We start from the raw sequence: 19,591 nt of genomic DNA, 5'->3' as shown, positions 1-19,591 counted from the left end.
TTGCATACTAACAAATCAACAACAATAAGGTTCTTTTTTGCTGTTTGCGGGTCACGGCCGAGACTAAAAGGGTACAGTCACTGAATAATCCATGCATTGGAATGAAGGCTTCAAGCTGGAGTTGTAACAGGAGGCTTTCTTTCGGCTTCGTCCCAAGTGTCCTCTGCTGCCAGCTGTGCGCATGTCGCAGAATGGGACTTTGGTGCGAGCGAGAATGGGAAGATGTAATACGGATCCAGCTAATCCAGCTAACCCAATGAAGCATTGTGACATGCCCCCTCCCTCTTGAGCCACAACTTAGGGTAAAATTTGAGTTTTTAGCATTTATTATTAATCTACACAGTTATAAAGAATGAGCCTTTTAGATGAAGTGTAACAATATGTTATGCCAGAATCTCAGGGAAATAGATTGCAGCATATGCTACAATCATTGCATTTTAAAGAAGAAGAGGGGGAAATGTCTACTGTTTTGTAACGAACAGTCACTTTACACTGTGGTTTGGTTCAACGTATCCTCATACAACAGTTTGTATGATATCTTACGAGAAGTTTTTCCTAATTTTTGGTGCGTTTTCCTACGGATTTCCAACACGTGTCAATTTCCGCACCAGTCTTTTTAAAATAAAAGTCCGTAGGTTTAGGCGAGAAAACGACTTACTACACCAGAAGTGGCGTAACATAAGTACAGAAGTTATGAGACAAATAAACCAACATTGACTTCTGGTTTTACACGGGGTACGAACAGTGGTCTCCTGGGTGAAAGTCTGGAGCTTTATACTTCCTGGTTCACTATTACAATTATATACAAATTGATTTTGTGATTTATATACAAATTACAGTGCATTACTTTTCGTAGGTATAGCTACAAACGGTGTATGAGAACAGCCTGTTCGGATGTGTGCGTATACATTTTCAGACAAAAAAGTTTCATCCATATACATAGCCTATTTTGATCATTTGGGATTGTGTTTTATTGTTTAATTTTTAAATGTATACATAATCTGCTTTTTGATAGAAGCAGCAGCTCCCCCTTATATATGGGAAACTCCTGTAAAAAATACGTCTGCCTCAAAACTGCAGGATTGAGATAAAAAGTCTAGTAACAAATTACGTGATGAATTAATTTGTTGCAGGCTTAAGCAGCCCTTTGAAACCTGTGCTCAGTAGCCTGCAGCAGAAACGAGAGCTCTCGCTGCTTAAGCTGTTAACCTACAACTTGCCGCTGCCTGTAACATGAGTCTCGCTCGTAACATACAAGGGAAGGAAAGGCAGGAGGTAATCAGACGTATTTACAATTTTGTAATATGAAAGAGGTCATAACTCAACTGCATGATTAGCAGACGTCACTGTAATTAATGACGTTACACATTCAACTATGTGTGATGTATTTAGGATGTTTGGCTCGTATACTTTACTATATCTATTGTACATGCTGAAATGTATTGCCCTAACATACAGTGGTAGATTACAGTTTTGGGTGCTACGTTTATGTTTTTTGCCCTTCTTAATCTATATTTTTCCCCAAATAGAGACGGAAAATATTTTTAAGACATACAGTAGCAGATAGAAAATCTGTCAGAACAGAAAAATAGTTACTATATATAAAAATCAACAATGACATCAGGGCTGAGAAATGCCTTTGTCGTCATCTTGCATAGAAAAATGCATACCCATGTAACATTAACTGTATATATACACATATTTGAGCCCAGAAAATAAAAGTACAGTTTGTTTGTAAAGTACAAGTTTGCATAATGCACACCCGACCAGCAACATTGCACTGAGTGAGGAACGCGCGGGATGCAAGGGGGGTCATCAGCGAGTGTTTGGAGCTTGAGTTACAGGGCCAGCATCTGCCATCCGGCCATCAGGCCCTCATATCCATCACTGGCCGATGGCGTGGTGCAGCCCGGCGTTTGTAAAAACACCCAGAGGAAATGGAGTCTCTGGGCCAGACAAGAATAAAATTAGCTTGATGACTAAGTTCCTCCTCGGGTCCCAGCGGGAATAGAACTCTGCCATTTGTTTTCATTACTTCCCTTGGCTGTAGATGGGAGGACGACGTGAGTGTGTGTGTGTGTGTGTGTGTGTGTGTGTGTGTGTGTGACTGTTTATGTGCATGTATGTTTAGAGTAGAGGGTGCATGTGTACGTCTGCTTCTATCCCTGCACAAAAACAGGCGTTTTGTCATTTCCAGTACTGTATGGGTTTAATCAAACATATTCACTCGTAAACACAGCACTTTGATTCCAAACCTCCTTCCATGTATAATATTTGTGCTCCGTCTGTAGAGGTGACATTACTGTTTGGAATTGTTCCACCGCCCCTCATGGCATACAATATTGGCTTTGGCCACTTTATTGCATTTGCCTCAGAATATCTAATAAACACGCAAAGGTTATAAAAATTGATTCGCTCGCAAATGTGTTTCCATTCATTCCCAGCGCCACGTATGACCTAAGCCAACTTTTGCTGAACTACAATGTGCGACAGGCTTATTTTTTGGTGGTTGATATAATATAACTGTCAAAAGCATAATATACTTTGTCACTACAGGCCAAAAGATGAAAGTGTGACTCTTTTGCACATATCTCACCAAGTTGATTATATGCACATAATCAATTTTAAAAGATTACTCCGCGTGCATAAAAAGAAATGAGGCAGTTCTGCACGTTAAAGAAATGAAGATCACATGGAGCAGAGTAAATATCAAACTAAAGTACAGACAAGGTACGTTAAATTCAAACGGATACTATACGCACACAAGGTAAACACTTAATCATAAATGTCTGTAGTTCTGATCATGTTTAAAGTCGACATTTCTATTTGAGATTCATGCAGCGTGTGCTGAGAAACAAAACATTTATGAAATCAGCAAAACAGCAACCTGTGCTATTTCAGTGACCCTGCATGCTCACGTGTGCATAATAACTGGCCGTGTTTGCACTAAAGCAGCACAGAATAGAATCACAGAGAAAGCAAGGAAGTGGATGCCCCTCTCTTCTGTAAACAGAGTGAGAAACCTCAACACTACAGAAGCCATATTTACTATTGTCAAGCTGCGAGAGCACCTCCGAACTCCACCTACTTACAAATGCATTTGAATACTTTTCCTCTCTCTCTCCCTTTCACACACACACACACACACACTCTCTCTCTCTCTCTCTCACACACACACACCTCTCAGATTAGTTCCAGCTTTTACCCAGGGTGCCTGTTAGAACTGAAGTGGAGACATCTTGTACTTCTTTAAAGCATGTAGCATTAACACCTTTGCCCCCTGTGTAAACCCTAAGTACTGACCCACAGCGGAGAGCGAGAAGCACACAGCAGCGTGTAACCCGGAGACCTGTGTGTAAATGTTACTACAGTCAGAGCTCCTATAGGAAGGAAGGAATCAGGAAGGGGGATATTAGAGGTGATGGAGAAAATGAAAGTGTGTGGACGTGCATGTATGCATGTGTGTGTGTGTGTGTGTGTGTGTGTGTGTGTTCTTTGGGAGACGGGGTGACTCAACAGGCCAGGAGGCTGGTGAGGCAGAGGCCTTGAACCAGAGGTGTGAACAGAGAGATCCGCTCACACATTCAGCACATAACTACTCATTTTTCTTCTTTTTTTTTGTTTTGTTGTTGCCTCTATCCATCTCTGTCTTCTCCACACAGAGGCAGAATTAGTTTTTTTGTTGATAGGATATTTAAAGGGCCAGTTCCCCTGGATAATTCCAACACCTCAACAGTTTTTATTGGAACTACTTTCTACTGTAGAAATACTTTGTATCTCCTCTAGGGCTGTAACCAACAATTATCTTCATTGTCGATTAATCTGTTGATTTTTTTTGATTAATTGATTAGTTGTTTGGTCTATAAAATGTCAGAAAATGGTGCATAATGTCGATCAGTGTTTCCCAAAGCCCAAGATGACATCCTCAAATGTGTTGTTTTGTCCACAACTCAAAGATATTTAGTTTACTAACACAGAGGAGTAAAAAAAAGAATTTAGACTTTTTTTCCTTAAAAATTACTCAAACCGATTATCAAAATAGTTGGCGATTAATTTAATAGTTGACAACTAATCAATTCATTATTGCAGCTTTAATCTCCACGGCGCTGTGAAAACTATTCATCTCAAAAACGTCAAAACTGTCGGTTATTCTGGAAAGACTGTTGAATTTTTTTGAAATGTCATTTTTCAAAGCTATAATAAATTAAATTCCATTCATCTCCATGTATTACAGTAGAAGCAAAAATGTAAGAGATGTATACCTCAAAACCTGAGAAAATAAAGAGAAATTATGACCAGATTTTGTTTGTCTGCAATTTGAGTGAAAGAGCCCTTTAATATGTGATGTATTTTTTATCTTAAGCGCCATATCTATTAAATAAAAAAGAAAATAATATGAAATACGGAGTGTGTACATGTAAACTGACCATAGCACAATGAATTCAAATATGTGTTTACAGGAAGACGGAGAGAACACAGATCACGGAAGAATTACACGACTTCCCAGAACCATTGTTGGCTGAAAGGGGGAAGTGATTTACTCTAATGTATCTCTGTGTTGTGTCCTTGTCCTCCCACGACTGGTCTGCACACCAACAGTTAGGGGTCCTGCAGAACGTGGGTCAAGGCGAGTGTGTGTGTGTGTGTGTGTGTGTGTGTGTGTGTGGGTCAGACAACGAGAGAAAGAGAGAGCGAGGGGGAAAGAGAGTTTGCCAGTGACGAGGAAGTCAAATAAAGGGAAGAAAAGCTCCATTTCCCCAGCTAAATGTACCCCTGGGAGGCGTAAGGGAGGGAGAGAGAGAGCAAGAAAGAGAGAAAGGTTATGAACCGACAATACTCCTGCAAGGCTCCAGATTTACAACTACCAAGCCGTAAGAGCTCTGCCATGCTTATTTCTACAGCCAGTTAAAACAAATTGCAGCCGTGTTTCAATCACCCACATCCTCTTCTTGCTCATCCGCTCAGACCGGGCTTTTGGCTGCTGTATTATTACTCTCTCAATTACTGCTGAATAAATACTTTCCTCTAGTGAGGCAATCTTCATCCACTGGAAAGTCCCCACATGCTGCACCATACACCCACACTCTCCAACCCCAAGTGCTCTCTCCGCTCCCTTGTTTTCTTATGTCAACTCAATCTGGGACCTGGAAGGACTTGAAAAGGAAATGGTTTTCAGAAACTGTCGGCACTTTTCATTTTTGTTTACTCGCATTTTGTCATCAATGTGCGACTTTTATTCTCGGAAACTAAACTAACAGATTGGCTTGAGTTATCTGCTACTCTTTTGCAGTTAAATCATTCTTTGAAATTCCCCTGATCTATGGCTGAGCGAGAGAGAAAAATGAATAAATACTCCCTCTTCTGTATGTTTGATTGCAAGTTGTGGTAGGAACCTTTGGTAACCCGATACGCCGTTTGATTTGGGTTCAAATGAGAGAGAGGGAGCAACGTCGGGCAGAAGGAGCGGGGCGGGGATAGAGGATGGTTGGGGGCAGGTACGGGGTCACAAGAGTGTCTTTTTCATGTTGCAGATTAGAAGCAGATGTCGGTGGGATTACACCGCCAGTGTCATCACTCACCCCACAGCCCCACCTCCATCCATACGCAGTCCGAGTACGTGCACACAGAGAGGGTTAGAAAAGATTCACAGTGAGGCTCTCAACCATCCACACAGCTACAGGGTGAGTAAGGAACATCAATGACTGATGTGACGCACTGCACAGCCGAATTAGCCGATTTCAAGATTCAATTGAACGTGTCCTTCAAATGAATCAATCAAACCAACTCAAAAACAGGAACACACTCCCACTGACACACATTTTCCTCAAGGGAATACAGGAATGCATTTTATTGTGAAGCAGCTGCTGGAATGTGACGTATACGTGGAAGTGTTTAGCCACCGAATACTGACGTATTGCCCCATGAAAGTACATCTTAATCTCGATTTGTACATTTTTGTTGCTTTCTTTTTTGCAAAGTGGATCAGTTTGAAATATTGCCAGGGAGGAATGGATTTCATTACGGCTCTGGCAAAGCATGAAAAAGCAAAAGCTGTTTTTTGGGGGGAGTCTGGCATGAAAGAGGGGAATCTAGTAATTCATGAATGAAAGAACCAAACGCTCACTGGATCCGTTTTGTTTGATCGAACTGAACCAAACACTCAGTCCCTCGACGATTTCATTTCGGTCATTCATACACTCGAAAGGTGAAAAGAACTAGTTCAGATTACAACGTATACCCACATGCAACAGTTCGTATGATATTTTATGAAAAGTAATTCCTCATTTTTCATGCGTTCTCTTACAAGTGTCCAGCAACGTGACAATTTCCGCTTGTTACAGGCATATAGTCTTTTCAAAATAAACTTCCATCTTCACAGGAAACTATTTGGTTAGGTTTAGGAAAAGATCATAGTTTGGGTTAGAATATCTACTGACGTGGCATTACTTAAATATGGAAGTTATGTGAAAAATAAATCAACGTTGACCTCTGGTTTCACACGGGATACGAACCGGGATACGGTGTTTTTTTGACCAACCACGACTTCCTCCCTACACAGCGTTTGTCGCTCTTTGTATATGTATATGATTTGATTTTGTGGGATATATACGAATTACAGTGCTTTACTTTTCGTAGGTATAGCTACGAACGGTGTATGAGAACAGCCTGCAGATTAACACAATCTAAACAAAATGAGTTGTAATTCATTATAAGTGATTCCTTTTTAGAAATGAAGGCTTCTCGTCTTGCTGCCTCAAAAAAAAAAAAGCCATCAAATGTGACTTTTGGTGACCTCTGATGGCATTATATAGGCTGTTACGCTAATGATAACAGTAATGCCGCGTCCCTCTCTAATGTCTCTACGCTCAGACTCAACCCCACCACTGACCTCAGCGCCGTGCACCTCCCAGGGCCTTGAAGTGGTCCTGGTCCAGGAAGATAAATGATGTGACTGAGGAACCGCTGTCTGCAGAGAGCTTATTGGAGCACCTCTGAAGTTGCAGAGGGCCGATGGGGTCTAATCCTGACATCACTGGCACCCTAAATGTGTGCGTGTGCATGTTAACATTGTACAAATGTAAGGAAATGCGTATATAATGCCAATATATGTGAACCAAGCCCTCTGAGTGTGGCACTAGCAGGCGTGGTATGCTTGGTCTTAGCCGTCTGACGTCAGTGGAGTGGAGTTGTGTGGTGTTGGTGGCCTAGAGGCTCCGTAAGAGATAGCTGTGAGGAGTGAAAGCTGAAAGCCACAGCGCTTATTGCTCCTGACAGAAACCACACTGGGGCTGTGAGGACGATCACATTTGCTGAGAACATCGCCACATCACGATACGTTATTTTGACCACTGAAACCAGTTAGTGAAGCCTGGAAGCCTTTCTCTGGTGGGGGGTCAGAGGTCTTGGCTGGATGTCGGAGGTAACTGTGGATCAACTATGACCGTAGGCATTCATAAAAGATCTGTTTTCATATGAATATGGGAGCAGCTTTGCAGAAATATAAAGAAATATGTTTGCTCGGGGTGAATGGGTGGGTCAAAAAACACCAGACTTTCACCCAGGAAACTGGTGTTCCTACCCCGTGTGAAACCAGAAGTCAACGTTGATTCATTTGTCACTTAACTTTCATACTTATTTTTATGTTTCACAGGCCAACATTTAGTCAGTTTTAATCAAACTCTGGGGGAGTTTGTTTGGGCAGTTGTGAACTGCTAATCGTACTCTGGTGCGGATCAAAACTACCGATCCAATACCGCGTGAGAGAGAGATGATCTCGGACCGTTTCAAGTGAACCAAAACGCAGGCTTCCTGTGCGGGCATTTGTTGAAACATGTTTGCTTGACATCTGCTGAAGAGAACATACAGAACATGCCAAATAAAGTCCGCAAAAACAGTGACGTTTATAGTCATTCAAGATAAAACAGGAGGAGAAGGGATTTATGCACACAGTCAATCTGTGCCGAGTCAAATTGAAAAAAAACTTTGATAGCAATATAACAAAGTCCGCGATTACCTGAATAGAAGTGGCAGCTCTAGAGATGTAAAAGATCAATTCGCTCCTTCGTACACACCCCTCAGCAACTTAATTTTTTTTATTTGGTACTCTTTAATTTGTGCACTGTGAAACCGAATCAGACTAAATAGAAAACAAACCAAAAGTATCAATTTCTCTCTGATACGGACTATAGCCAAACGGACTATGGCTTGTGAAAGCGCCCTAAGTTGATCTTTTCCTAAACCTCACAAAGTAACCCTGTTGCCAAAGCCTAATATGGTTGTTTCCTGTGAAACCTGAAGTTTATTTTGAAATGACGGTAACGAGTGAAAATTGACATGTGTTGCTGGACATTCGTAGGAAAACGCACAAACAATGAGGAATAACTTTTGGCAAGATATCACACGAACCGTTGTATGAGGATACTTACGTTGAACAATCATATACAGAAAGAAAAATTACCAGAACAGACCATTTTACAAGGGTTTTATCAGGAAGAAGACACGAACGCTCATAAAGTGGACTTGATATATACTGTGTGTGCGTGTGTCTGTGTGTGTGTGTGTGTGTGTGTGTGTGTGCGTTCTGAGATCAGAGAGTGTGGACAGTTGAGGCTCCAGTCCAAAGCTGGGAGGAGATTTGGAGGTGCTGCTGTTGTAGCAGACAGACTGGTGGTGGAGATTAAAGAACTTGAGATAGACAGACATCCAGAGAAGTTCAAAGACTGCAATACAGCAGTTTTTTTTTTATGAGGGGATGTCTGAAGATTGCCAACCACCGCAGCACTTCACAGACATATAATTGCAAAAAATAATCCTTATCAACGAGCCGTTCAGTCTCTTTTAGTGTTGAAAAAGTGAACGCGCAAGTTAAGTATACTTCATTCCACAACAAATCAACTTATTTCACTTATTTTTACTGGGAAAAACATGGAATAATCTCTCCCCGTCTAATTTTCTGCAGCGTTAATATCTCATATCCATTCCTGGCGAGGTGCGTGTGGATCCACGGGATCAAATCCACCCTGTGTTGTTGTAGCTACCTCTTTATCTTTTTGTTTTCGGTAGCAGATGTTAAAACACTTCAACCGACATATAGAGTCATGTACGAAGTTACTCACACAACACTAGAAGAATAATAGGCACAAACCAGAGACGTTATGGGCATGAGACACAACCTAAATGCTGCTCGTCGTGAGCTATATTTAGTTTCAAAGGGTAACTCTGTCCCCTCTTATCTCCTCCACTACATGGTGACTGCATGCGATCCTCGAGTGCTTTCTGAGAACAGCCCTAGAGCCCCGAGAGCCCACTCTTGAGTGACTATCTCCGTGCTCTTGACCCAGCGGTACAGCATGTAGATAGCCTTAACTATGGTAACTGATGCGCAAAACTTATCTCTTAAAAACTCCTGTTGAAACTCTTCACAAAGGACAGTGAGAGGTTCTGTTGTTCAAGTGCTTTGTTTTGGTTACTGCTGAGATTTGGATCATAATGGCTTTTGATTACACTAACAAAATGGAACGGTGCAGCCCAAGAGAATACATTTACAGAGCATACTTTACAAAATGTACAAAGAACTGAAACAAGCGGCTGAACAAAGTGCATGATTGCTGGACGCCCATAGTTTCACCATTGGCATCAGCACCTCAGGGTGATGCTTCAACTTCCACTATGTCATTTCAGGGGTGCACAACATCAGGAGACCAAACTCTCAGCTGCAAACATGCCAATCATGTGCATCTTGCGAGGTTCATGTATCATCCATGTCACACATACACCTTTAAAGTCACACAGAAAGGTGATGCTATCTCTTATACAGTGTGCTTTTACCCATCTGCTCAGGCAGCATCATACTAGTCTCTTCATATGCCCTATGGAAACAGTGATGCCAGATGGGAAATGTTAAACTGATGCACCAGATATTTAAAATTTGCATATCTTGTGTGAAAATTATTGTACGCGAATCATGACCGCAAGAAAAAATAGGCGTAAATGTCTAATTTTACAAAACACATGTTTAAACAACTTTCTGAAAGGCCGCAAATCTACCCAATACCCTATAATTTTTTTTAAAGCAAACCGTAACTATGATGCATGGAAGGGGATGTGTGTCCGTAGCCTACTATTACAGAATTAAATTACAAGACAGCACGACTGGAAGCCTGTTCATATTCCATAAACTAAATAACTGAGCTTACTGGTGTATTCAAAGCCATATCTTGTGCAAACTCTACTTAAATGAGCATTGAGCAGCCGTGCTTGTGAAACACATTCATTCGGAAGATTCATCCGGAAATTAATTAAAATGAGAAACCAACTATTAATTGCAAGCGTCACAGAATGGTCAAATTATAGTACATTATGGCACTTTTGGCATTATTGATCGTACATCATACAGAGGGCAAAATGATCGTACAAAAACGATAATTATCGTATTTCAATGCTGTATGGAAAACAAAGATCGCTGATATTGTTCCTCCCTTAGACATATGGGCCTTATTTTATACTGTGTGAACTGGGAACCAGACGTTACTATGCAGGCATCATCTTGAGCGCCTCTGTGTAGGGCTGGGCGATATGGTCAAAATCATCTCGATATCTCGATAACGATATATATCACGATATAGCGTGTTTTCTGGTAATTCAATATATAGTCTATATGAAATATCCACATGGTAAAGCCTATTTTTGTATACTCATGTGTGAATTAAATATTTGACAAATGAAAAGACCTGAGTATTTTCTTATTTTAAGAGTGCAAAATGAACATAACAGTTTTAAGTGAAATTATAGAGAAAAAATAAATATAGGCCTAATGTCACGATAGAAATAATATAGAAAAATACACAAGATAGACATTTTTATACTGTTTTAACGATAAATATCGTCATATTGCCCAGTCATATCTCTGTGAAAATTATTCCTAATATTTATACCAGCATTAAACTCAAAACTCTTGTAGTTTGACATGGAGTAATGATTTGGGGGCACACCTGCAACCTGCCCCATAACAGCAGTTATTGTTGCAGTACAATGCAGCTAAAGGCCATATATTCATGTTTAATTTCTCTTCATTGCTTTGACCTGCACCCGTATCGTGGATTTATATCCCAAATCTGCTCCCTCTGACCTACAATTAACCTTAATGAAATCAGGAAGACACACAGTCTTTTGTGTTTCTGTATGTGTCTCTAAGTGTGCGTGTGCGTGCACATGCATGCATGTATGTTTTTCCACATCCTCTCCATCCCCTCTCTTTTCTTTTTAGCTCCTCCATGTTACTTTTCAGCAATTGAAATCAAGGTAATGACTGGGCAAGGAAATAGAATGTTCTTTCAATAGATAATTAGGGATATTGGTTTACCAGGGCCACTCAAAGCCCATTCAAATGCAGGGCTGAGGCCAGGCCTTGTTGTCTGCCGAGCCCCAAAAGGCTCCCAAGAGAGGCATTCGCCTTGGCTTCATTTCTCAGAGCAGGTGCCTGGCAGGTAGTCAATGGAGACGGCCAGTTGAGATATACAAGAGACCCATCCCCCTGGACAAGAGGTCAACATCACAGGTCAAGGGTCATGAGCAGAGGTCACAAGGTCAATGTTTAGCACACAGGATTGGCCAGATGACTGGAAATGCAACCTGGACAGCCAGCTATCAGTTCTATGGCTGAATGTGTGCAGGAAGTGGAGGGACTACTGTTGTTGATTGACAGCTACTGTTTGCTTTTTCATCTCTATCTAAATATCTTATCTGAATTCAGCTAATAGCACACTAAATTAAAAGGAAGCACACTACCCATCCAGCCCAAATCCATGAATTCCTGTTTGTGTCCAACAGAAAAAGAAAACATCTGTTGAAAATGTATTTATTTTATTAAAAAGAAGAATTTCTCTAAAAGCTAACAAGCTGAGGGAACTTAAACCTTTTAACGATCTTTTGCGTAAACTGAAGTGAGCCTAGAATTGATTGATTCTTCCCATCCTTGGCATTCCCATGGATTTTCTCATCATAACATCTGCTCTGACAGCTTCATTGGAGCATTATTATTGTATATAAAATGGGGACTGGTGGTCCCAGTTCACAAATATGCTTCCCTGCGACATGAGCGGTGCAGGACCAGAGGTCAGAGGTGATGTGCACTCTAATTTCTAATTAAATCTCAGCGTGGAAAAGTGATCTGTCATTGGCCTACCACTGACAAGGGTTCGGCTACCGTGGCTTCACACGTAAAGGGATAAACCCCCTCCACCACCACCTTAATACCACACCGCCCCTGGACTCCAGCCACCCTGGGCTCCCTGGCTGCACCCCAAGGGAAACACTATATAAATGTCAATGTACTGAAATGCACTGCTACTGAAGGAGTCGCCGCCATCATGCAAGAGAGAGGCACATGGAGTTCTACGGGAGCTTTTTTCACTCTAGTGGTGGTTCCTGGAAATGCAGCAGTGATTTAGTCAGATCTTCTTACATACAGTAGCAGTGGACCTGAGCTTCTGTGATATGTAACTGAAACTCTGTTGGGTTGGCAAAATGTGCACACCCAATCTCTGCTGGGTGCACCCATACACATGTAAGGGAATGATTACAGAAGGTACTACAGTATACAAACGAACCCTATGTTGTGCACAGTGTTCAGGTATCTACACGCCATTCTCCATTAGCATTTGTGGCAATAAGCACAGCAACATATCCAATATGCATGTCAATTTTTCTCTCTCTAATCAAATAGAAAGCCTGTGAGGTAAATATCTATTTTCTTACAGCCTGGCTGTTTACAACATGGGGGTGCGGCTATATAAACAGTGTGTGGCAAATGAGGAATTTCTTTTAACGTATCGTCCTGGCCGGCATATGCTAGATATAGGAAACCCATAGCGTCAGTGGCTCCATATCGGCTGCAGAGGTCAAAGGCTAGGGAAGGTCAAAGGTGTCGTCCTCCTTTCTCATCACGAAGTGCATTAACATCTTCTCCCTGTCCCGTCTCATCCAGATGGCTGACCAGGCCACAGGACAGATGCCCCCCGTTTTAAAATATCTCAGGGATCCAAAATGCACCATCGAGAATAAATATGGCTCCATCTTTAGGACATCATATTTCAAAGGAATATGGATATGGATACGGGCGGAGAAGCCCAGGCTGTGTTTAGCATGTCTTAATTGATTCTTGGACCAATTGTGACAGCTTGCTCTCTTAACTATTCAACTTTTTCATTCAAAAGTGTTTTAGTGTTGATTTGAGATTTTATGTCAAAAGTGATAAATCATTCAGGCATATATCCCATGAAATCAATTCATATGTAATCCACGTAATTGTGAACCAAGAAGTAAAAGGAGCGTCAAACGCATAGGGAGGAGGTCGGAGTTGATGTACGCATAAAAAAACATCAGACTTTCACCCGAGACTGGTGTTCGTACCCCGTGTGATACCATTCAATGTTGATTTATTGGTCACGTAACTGCCGTACTTAAGTTACGCCACTTTCGGTGTTATTTTAACCCAAACCATGATAGCTTCATAAACCTAACTAAGTAGTTTTTGTCACAGAACTTCTGTACTTAATTTACCTCACTTCCGCTGTAGCGTAACTTAACCGCAATTTTTTCCTAAACCTAACTAAGTGTTTTTGTTGCCTAAACCTAACTAAGTTGTTTCCTGTAAAGACAGAAGTTTATTTTGAAAAGACTGGAACGGAAACCCTGGACATTAGTAAAAAAATGAGGAATAACTTTTCGTAAGATATCATACGAACCGTTGTATGAGTATATGTTGAATCATTAGACGTTATCTAATGGAAGATCAGTATTTTTTCCAAGAATAAACCAAAAATAAACATCAACAAATATAAAAGCAGGTTCATTACATAGTGAGCAAATGTTTCGACTATGATACTGCACCACTGTTGAAATCAGCAGACTACTGTAATTAGGCTAGGTTATTGCTATTGGCAGTCGACCATGATCCCTGTACAGAAAAAGGCCGGCACCTTTACCAGGAGGAAGTGACCTCACTTGAGTGCCTAAGTAATTAAATCGCAGGTTCTTGGGAGTGCTGCATGCATGGCATTCTTCCACTTTCTGCATGACATATGATAGCCAAACCCACATGATTAATGTTGTAGAAAAGTTGGCCAATCAGTCGCTTAACAAGCGGCAAGAAAAAATATCTCCAGAATTTCAAAAGTTAGTCCATCGTCAAAACCCATCACTCAGTGTCCCTCTTCAACCAATGAGCACAGCGTACAGAGAGATGACACCGCCTCTCGGAGCCTGCCATTATTTTAACAGCACCAAAACTCTTCCAGGCATGTTCGCTGTCAAACGAATGGAGCGTCTCCAAGCCAAACAGACCGAGGCACCCCGCCTGGAGCTTTGGGTTGGCCCTCATGCGGCTTCTCAGACATTCACACACATTTATGTTTGCAGAGAGCAACAGTGACTCATACACACACACACACACACACACAAACATATACAGCACGCTACCCTGCCCGGAGACCTCTGACTTGAACCTGCTGCTCTCACTCAGCGATACATAAATCACACGGCTCTCAGCAGCACTGCTGGCCCTCAGTGCCATGCTGAACTTGACTCCACGGGAATAAAAGTCCGTAACTGGATACAAAAACTAATCCAGGCCAGAGACAATTGCTGGCATACGGAGGCCCCCCCGTGACGATATGCCGTCTCTGTCATGTGACCTCTGACCTTCTGCACTAAGGCGACACAGGCCTGCTAGGTGCTACTGGTCAGAGAACAGAGAGACAGTTGGAATGAGGGGAAGGCGGTGATGAAGACGTAACCTGTCAAGTCGGCGTCATGCTCGGTCCCACCATCTGTTTCTACAAACATGCCTCCTCAGCCAACCCTCACTGTCAGGTATAATGGAGAAGTTACAACGCTTATTCTTTGTAGTTTCATCCCATTCTCTCTCTCTCTCTCTCTCTCACACACCCACGTGGATGCTCAAGTACAAATTTGAGGTTATTGTATCCTTGAGTATTTCTATTTTATTCTACATTATACCTCTCCTCTGCTACATTTCAGAGGAAGATGTTGTGTTTTTTACTACATACTGTATTTGAAGACTATGGTTATTAGTTATTTTTCTTATTAGGATTTTACACACAACATATGACCAGCTTCTAAAATATGATGATTTGGTATATATTAAAGGTCCAGTGTGTAAGATCTGGCAGCATCTAGAGGTGAGGTTGCAGATTGCAACCTCTCCCGTGTGCCAAATGTGTAGGAGAACTACGGTGGCCGACGTGACAACGGGAATGGCCCTAGCTAGAGCCAGTTGTTGTAAGAGAAGACACAGTACAGTGGAAGTTGCAGTTTGTGCAGAAATAAATGCTGCAGCTCCTCAAGACCAGCAGAGATTCCCCGTGTCTTGTTTCCCGGCGGATGAGTGGAGTGACGGGGGTTAACTCTGATAATAAGTAATGTTATCGACTTTGGCCCAAGCAGGAAGAGTTAACACAGTAGTTTGTCCGATCTGGACTACACTGTAGAAACATGGCGGCTGGCTCCGTGAAGGTGTAGATATAAACGGCTCATTCTAAGGTAACAAAAATACAATACTTATTTTCAGGTGATTATACACTAAAGAAAACATATTTATTAATATTATATTCCATTTCTGCCCTTAGATCCCCTTAAATCTTACACACTGTTCCTTTAAACTACCCAATAGTCCATCAATAATCATTATTATTTTTATGTGTATTGGAAAGAATCTGGCGATACGATACATATCATGATACAGGGGTTACGGTTCAATATATTGCGATACATTGCAATACTGTGAGCAAGGCAATATATTGCGATTTTTTAAATTTAACTTCAGGAAAACTGGCATATTATAAAGAACACACCATATGCATAAAATCTGAGTAAAAAAGTTTACGTTTTTATGCAATCCGAACAGTGGGATCTGCATTTGTATTGATCACAGTCCCTGTAATATCATAGCACTACTATGAGAGGGCACATACACTGATAGGGAGCATCTCTTTTTGCAAATGAAATAAAGTATTGACTATTAAGAATTGATACAGTATTACAAAACATAATATCGCAATATTTTATATTTTCAATATTTTCTATATTTTCTTACACCCCTAATAAATATCTACTATAATATGTCAGAATTGTACCTGAAAATGATCCATAAAAATGTCAACTTCACAGCATTTTTTAGTATAAACACGACTCCTGACAACAGTGTTTTTTGTTCTGGTGAGATTTGGGAAAGATTCATGTGGTTTGTGGTACATTGGAACACACTGTTGAGCCCTCTGGACGTGTTGCCTAATTGAGCAAAAATCATGAAGAGAGAAGGTGTCCATTTGACAACCCCAATTGTTCCCAATGATTAACGAAAGTTAGTAAGAAGTGAATGCTGCCTTTGTCATGCTCCCGAAGATTTACGAGGCCATAATGAAATACAAAACTTGATTTGGATTTCTCAGTTTCCCTTTGTTGCCCTGTTAGTCCAGTTAAGCTGTTGACAAGCCAGCACAGCAAAGCCCTAATAACACCCTGCTGTAAATAATTCAGCAGCCTGTTCTGTAATGTGGCAACCTCCCACACCACTCCCCAACTGTCTAACCGTGCTCCTGTAGCGCACTCCTTCGCAGCCCCCAGTCACAGCTACTGGCCCGGCACCATGCAGCTCCAGTAATACAGGAATGCCTCTGTACTCTTGTGTCCTGATAGAGTGGCCACTGTGATAACATCAGGCACCAGGGCCTGCACAGCCACGGGGCTCCGAGACACACTTTTATGACTTGAGTATCTGGGACGGATATCTGCAGCCATCAGCTCAATACACCCTCATCACATACTTACACAGACACTCAGACACTCTCTCTGTCCGTCTCACAGATGCACACACAAACACATGTCTGCCAACGTGCATGTCCACACACAACCTCACTCAATTTGTTCTACTTCCCATTACTTTTTGTGCACACACATAGCTTCTACATTCCGTGGGCCGAATTTAATCTTCAGTCAACTTGTATTCAATTAGCCACAAACTGTGAAATTAGCCCTAATCCTAACCACTTAAACATAACCTAGTAACGTAAATTTAATCATAAATCTGACCCTAACTAATGCATAACTCTAATACTATATGCTAATAACTAGGGCTGTCAATCGATTCAAATATTTAATCCGGATTAATCGCAAATTAATCACAAATTTTTTTATCTGTTCAAAAGATTTATCAAGTATTTAATACTCTTTTCAACATGGGAGTGGGCAAATAAGCTTGCTTTATGCAAATGTATGTATATATTTATTATTGGAAATCAATTATCAACATAAAACAATAAAAAAATATTGTCCAGAAACCCTCACAGGTACTGCATTTAGCATTAAAAAAATGCTTAAATCATAACATGGCAAACACAAGCTCAACAGACATAGATCCCATTTTCATTCCCATATCTTGAGGTCAGAGGTCAAAGGACCCTTTTGAAAATGGCCATGCCAGTTTTTCCCTTGCCAAAATTTAGCGGAAGTTTGGAGTGTTATTTAGCCTCCTTTGGGACAACCTAGGATGAAATGGTTGGTACCAATGGATTCCTTAGGTTTTCCTAATTTCATATGATATGAGTATCTTCACTTTACCTTTAAAACTGAGCCCGCTATAACCTAATAATCACAAGCAGCATTAAAGAAATGAGTGGAACTAAAACGATTTTGCATTAATGCGTTAACTTTGATAGCCCTACTAATAACTAATGCTAAATTTAAAACCAGTAAGCCTAAACCTAAACTCAAGAATAACTGCTGATAACTAATGCAAAGAACCAAACAATAAAACCAAACATTTGGTCCTCACATAGATAACGTATAAGAGCAGACACAAGATGATCCGTCTAAATCTGAGTGCACCAGAGCCACATCACTGGGAGACACAGAGGGAAACAGCAGGGACTCTCCTGATAACACCGACTTCTTAACAATGTCCACCTGATTAGAGGCCACTGAATTACTGTCAAATAATTGAAGTTCTTCGTTCGCCGTTGTTTTGAACAACTTATATTACAGCTGCACAACAGAGGACCATTGTGTTTGTCCTTTCATTAATAAGAAATTCAGAAGTATGCGTCTATTCACCTTTAGTTTTATGAAGAAGGATTCTACGGTAGGACATTTTGTAGAAAGTGAATAATAGTTTACATGTTTTCAGAAATATCTGGGGTACCTATCTGGAAGTGATAAGTAGAGATGATTGCCATGACAACTGATATTCAAGTGTCCCATCCTTGTTCTCTATATATCCTATTATCATTTATGCTCAGTGGATGAATATGAGTTGTAATACTGTGGCATGACAGTCTGTGTTACACACTGCCAAGAAAAATGTTCATGTCCTTTTTTTTAATCTTTATTTATTTATCCACCCGTCCAGCTATTATCTATAACCGCTTATCCTATCCTATACTATTTTTATTTACTTTTTTTGAAATATTGTTTATACATTTGTATTTGTTCAAATGCTGAAAAAGCAATATAAAAAAAGATAAAAAACAAAAAAATATATTATTTGTGGGGGATTTTTGTGATAAAACACAGTAAACTCAAGGTCTACTTACTATCTTTTTCAAGAGCTTCAGTCAGTATCGGCCATGGCCTTCTTCAGCGATCACAATACAACCTACCTGAGTGTTGTGAGCCTTTTTTTTTAGGTCCGTACACTTTGTTGATGTTGCACACATGATGGGATTTCCAGATGCATCCGAACATGGCCAAAGATTTAAGTCAGAATCTAGAGATTGATGGCTTGATTTGGGGGAAATTGCCTTGCATCAGCTGCCATAAGAATGTCTCTAAAGACAAAGTCTGAATTTTGAAAACTTTCATCTACAATTCTGACAAGTTTATTGCATGAACGTTATTTTCGAACAGGCTCGGCTTTTAGGGATATAGACAGATAAAAGAACAAATAACTCAAAATGAAAAAGTTCTTCATCACAAACTAAGCATTCTTACTATAACTGTAAAAACGGATGCATCCAGTTAACGTAAAACTGTCGCCTAAAGCACCACTGTCGCTGCTGTCAGAGTGCGGAGACGCCGCAGATACCCTTTACTCCTCTTTGACCTAAGAAAAGGCAGCGTGCGCCTTTTGACGGACAGCACCACTTTACTCTTTCACATTGATGGTCAGTCACACAAACAAAAAGGAGGGATGAGATGAGTTTCTCAGGGGAGTGAGGATAATAAAATCAGGGTGTCTGTGTGTCCTGAGCGGGGGCCATATTTGATGCTCTAACAGAATGAAGGTCTTTGGCGACGCAGCCTGGCAGTCATTTAGCTAAAGCAAGCAGATTTCTTTGAAGCCCGGCCACCTTGGCTGAAGAGCCATTACTCCCGGGGTTTTCTATACATTAACCATGCTACAGCAGCACAAGTGCATTACAGGCTGCCGCCCCGGCAGGGCCCAATTGTACTCCCTCTTGTTAAATATTACCCCAACAGAGCTTTTGATTTTATTGTCATTTTTTCTCCCAGTAGCGCTTATCCTCCTCCCCTCCCCCCGATCAGATTAGGATCGATTGCTGCGTGGCAGAGCTGG

General features: G+C 41.0%; 1 long non-coding RNA gene across 1 annotated transcript in view; it reads right to left on the bottom strand.

Moving 5' to 3' along the window:
* Nucleotides 1–19,591, bottom strand: part of LOC119478822 — an 80,700-nt gene that overhangs the window by 10,856 nt on the left and 50,253 nt on the right. The gene's annotated exons all lie outside the window — the stretch shown is intronic.

The sequence above is a fragment of the Sebastes umbrosus genome, chromosome 19 (assembly GCF_015220745.1).
Source record: "Sebastes umbrosus isolate fSebUmb1 chromosome 19, fSebUmb1.pri, whole genome shotgun sequence".
NCBI lineage: Eukaryota > Metazoa > Chordata > Actinopteri > Perciformes > Sebastidae > Sebastes > Sebastes umbrosus.
The sequence above is the reverse complement of the archived record's forward strand: the minus strand, read 5'-3'. Positions and strand labels throughout refer to the sequence as shown.